General features: G+C 40.3%; 1 long non-coding RNA gene across 1 annotated transcript in view; it reads right to left on the bottom strand.

The window, feature by feature from the left end:
* Nucleotides 1–2,544: 2,544 nt before the first annotated feature.
* Nucleotides 2,545–4,469, bottom strand: part of LOC111562677 (uncharacterized) — a 44,423-nt gene continuing 42,498 nt past the window's right edge. Inside the window, exon 4 of the long non-coding RNA XR_002745614.2 lies at nucleotides 2,545–2,769. This is a non-coding gene — a long non-coding RNA (uncharacterized LOC111562677). The remainder of the gene's footprint in view (nucleotides 2,770–4,469) is intronic.

Here is a 4,469-nt window from a genome sequence, read left to right as displayed (position 1 = left end):
AGAGGATCAAAGGATCAAAAACGATACGAGGTGGAAATCCGTTTTTCTCCGAGTATGTATAATTTGTTCTTTTGTGTTCTTTGGTTGATTACAGCCCTATTTACTGCTGTCATTGTGCTGTTTTCAACAGTAAAAAGCAGCTGATTTCAACAGAAAAGCAGAGAGACAGGGATGAGCTGATGAACATAGCAGATCATTTAGCAGCTAAAGAGAAAGTCATTTCCCTTCAATTGTTGGTAGAGACAAAAAACAGTGCTAAAAATGTGAATATTGGACATGCATTATTGAGAAGGACACACTCCAAATGAATGACGACGATCATCACATAAACTTTAAAGGTCAGAGAATGTCCTGAAATGTACTCGGTTTAACTCCGACTGTGAGTCTGTCTCTGCCCTTGTTTCTGATTTGCCACTCCACTATAAACTGTCAAATAAAAGCAGAACCCCAAGACAGTTAGTTTTAGTGCCACCCATTCTGTCCTCTGTTTGTAATAAACCATCACCCAAGATTAGCAGAAACGACGACAGAAAGATGCAGTATAGAGTCTCTAAAATGGCTTTGGGATCTGCTGTGCTAAGGTCCGTTGACAGCACATTTTAAGACATAGAATGACTTATGTCATTTCAGAAAATTGCAGTATTTCAGTCTCTGTAAATGAGTGTCTGCTCTAATGAATATGGTGAGAAAGGGGGCAGAGTGGTGTGTCATGACATGTGCAATGGTATGTTTTGACTGCTGCATGTAAAAATAATGGAGAAAACAGCTCAGTTTCCACTAAAACTACAAGTTTAGTCTTTTCAGAAAGGTGCATTTAGTGTAGCTTTAGATGGATTTCTGCTTGTTTGTTCATATGTGTGCTGGCTTGTGAGTGAATTCCTTTTCAAGCTGAAGGTTCCTCGGTCTCACAGGGATTTGGTTTGACTGCTTTCAGGTTCTGGTTGGAAATAACACTCCGATTAGCTGAGAGATCTGGATCCAGGACCACAGAAAGAGACGTGAAGAGGGAGAAAAAACACAGCACAGAGGAGAAATGGGGTGAAACAAGGACAGAGAATTTATGGGAGAGAGAGAACCAGGGGAAAAGGGATGCTGAATGCAGTGACGGCGCCAACTGCATTGAGAGTAAATGAAGTAAAAACAAAACTAGAAGGGGGAGACAGGAAAAGACAGGAGTGAGCATGTTGCAGGGAACAAGGCTGAGACAAGGCAGGAAACCTCGACAGCAAAGCAAATGAAGAGGACAGAACGGCCACCATATCTGTTGTAAATATTCACAGAAAAGTGATGGAAGTTAGATATTTTGTGCAGTAGGCCTCAGATTTATTTTAAACAGTGGCGTGTTTTTTTGAAACATCCAAATCACCCTCTGGTGTTGTTAATCAACCATGTGTCCTTGAAATGAAATTTCTGAAGTGTATTATCAAAGAATTTTCCATCAGTGGAGAAATTCAGACAGTTGTTGTGTTTTTAGTGTCTTGCCAAATGTGTGAATTCACATTTTTAGACAGGATTATTGTAAACATAATCATCAAAAGCATCGCATTTCCTTTAAAATGATGTTGCGAGTCATTTAACAAATTTTCTGGGAAAAAAGTCTGCATGAAAATATAGCGACCAGTCACAGTACTAAAACTACCAGCCTAATATTGAGCAGTTTCTCTTTGTGCTGCCAAATAGCTCTGAACGCTTGACTTCTTGAGGAGTTCTGTGGTGTTTAGCACCAGGACAATGACAGTGGATATTTCGGATTGCATGAGGTGCACCAATCAGGTATTATTGTTATGTTCCTTGAGCTAAGCAATGTCAGCATGGGTGGTACGTTTCAAAATAACATCCACATGATTGCTGGGAGTCAAGATTTCTCAAGGTTTGTGACATCCGTCTGTGGTTTAATGTTATGGCTCATCATTGTATACTGAATGTCCCAGTGTAAAATCAACCCCTTCTTCCTTGCTGCTACTGTGGCCAAACCCTCTGAAGATTTCGCAGTGCTCTCCCTCAAAAAATCCCTCAAAAGAACAAATCTTTTGCTTGAACAAATTGAACCAATTCAGTTGTGAGTGAACAACCCACTGAGAGACTGAGTCAGTGGATTCCTGTGAGCAAAAGGGATTCACCAAGACTCTTGTCCTGTTGTGTGGTCAAACTTCCATCTATCTATTATCTATACATGGTTTAATCTTCTGTAGGGTTATGGGTAGGCTGGATTCAATCCTAGTCAACTTAGGAGCACCCTGGATAGGTTGCCAGTCTATCACAGGGTCACATCGACAGACAATCAAGCACACTCACATTCACACCTACGAACATTTTAGAATTATTCAATTAATCTCAGCATGTCTTTGGACTGTGGGACCTGGAGAAAACCCACAAAGGCAAAGGGAGAACATGCAAACTCTATGCAGAAAGATCCCAGGAAGGTGGGGACATGAACCGGACATCTTCTAACTGTGAGACAATGATGCTAACCACCGACTTGGATTATACGGGGTATTCCATAAGTTTCCATACATAGGAAAAATAAGCATTTTATGTTGGACAACCATTTTTATTTATATAATGTGCTCTATATGATAGTCATTGTTTTGAAAACACATAATACGTGTTTTCCACTGTTGATGAACTTGCATTAGCATAGTTGAAGTTATGCTTGTAATGGCGTTAGTGATACATTCCTTGAGATGATTTATGTGTCGCATCTTCACCTGATACACCATGGCCTTCAAGTGCTCCAAAAGATAACATCAAACGCATCTTCTAGGGTATCTGAAACATAAAAAATAGATACATTATACATTTTCCTATGTATGGAAACTTATGGAGACCGTCTCAGACTCTTTAACTGTGACAGACGGTGCAGTGAATTTTTGATCCACAGTGAGAGTGATGCTGAACTGTAGATTTGTTAAAAAGACTTAAAGAACTACAAAAACCAGCGTTTATCTCCTATATTCACGAGTATACGCGGTACAGATTGTGAACAGCAGAGGTCAAGTGTTGACACCTTTACCAGGTATACTCCTGGTACAGGTTGTGAACACTTGACCTCTGCTGGAGTCCTGTGGTGTCGGGCTTCTGGGATGTTGGCAGTGATTCCTTTGGATCCCATGGGGCCTGTTCAGGTGCATCTGGTGGATGCTCAATCAAAGTGGGAAGTTTGGAGGTCAGGTCAGCGCCTCTTTGGGCCCTTTGTCATGCTTTCCTCAGTGAGTTTGCAGTGCTGCAGGCAGCATTGTGCTTTGACTGCTGTCTGAAATTGCTGTTGCCATTGAGGGTGTTTTGCAGAAATGTCAAAGTAACATCCACATGAATGCCAGGAGTCAAGGTTTCCCAGCAGAGAAGTACCTTGTAACAGGATTATCAGTGCTAAACAGCTATCAGTGGTTTTAATGTTGTGGCTGTTGTGTTCACTATCTGGTTGTGTTTCAGTTCATGCGGCTCCGTCAAGCTCTGAACAGTTTATCAAATCTTATTAATGAGCTGGTTCCAGTGAAAGGAAACTGCTTTGCACATCACTAGTTCCACCCCTGAATAACCTTTGGTGCACCTGAATAAAACTTTTGATCATAATTTCAGTTTTGTTGGCAGACGATCCAAAGTGAATCCAGCTTTCTTTCTTCTTCAGACACATGAGCAACACCGTGGCAGATGCTTAGTGGTGGGTCGAATTCTTAACGTGAAAAAATAAATCAAATCTTAAACGTTTGAATAAGAAGCAGAGCGATGATGGTGAGAAACTGAACTGTCACGTTTACCTTGAAGCGTCTAATTAGCTTTATTAGTATAGAAAATATACTTGTTGCTGTTTTGTGTCATGATGAAGTTGACTAAGGTATTTCCTTGCAGCTGTTAACTGACGTCCCCCCAAATTATCCTAATAAGCCTTAATATGGTCATGTAACAACCAGAAGCTGTAGGAGGAATATATGTAAGGACTCTCTGATCAAGGTTAGATATTGTCTATTCTGACATGACTAAGCAGATGAGTTGTCTCCATATTAGTTTGTAATCTAAATCTGGCCTTCTCCCAACTACAGCATGTGTTGTAGATGCTGGCATTGCTTGCATGAACTGCTGCTCTGTCAGTGTCACTTCAACTGACATCAGTAAACCTTTCTTTCAACCCAAGTCATCTGAGTCTCCAGTGTTTCTCTCTGAGTCTCCTTCCTCATCCTCTCTCAACCTCACTGAACTTCCACAACACAACTGAGTAACTGACCTGATACAGCGGGAAATTTTTTTTTTTTAGAAATCTAAGAAACATGATTTTACCATCAGTCTGTCAAAGTATCAGTGTTCATTGTTTTAGCAAACAGAAAGGAAACAGTCTCCCTTGTTTCAGATATTTGCAATAAAACTGAGCAAAGTAAGTTTTTTTTTTTTTTCAGTTTCAAGGGAGATTTTTCTTTCTGTGTCAAGACTGTGTTTATCCAGAAATCACAGAACTTGTTTCTTGCCTAAATATC

Source organism: Amphiprion ocellaris, chromosome 23 (assembly GCF_022539595.1).
Source record: "Amphiprion ocellaris isolate individual 3 ecotype Okinawa chromosome 23, ASM2253959v1, whole genome shotgun sequence".
In the NCBI taxonomy this organism is placed as follows: domain Eukaryota; kingdom Metazoa; phylum Chordata; class Actinopteri; family Pomacentridae; genus Amphiprion; species Amphiprion ocellaris.
The sequence above is the reverse complement of the archived record's forward strand: the minus strand, read 5'-3'. Positions and strand labels throughout refer to the sequence as shown.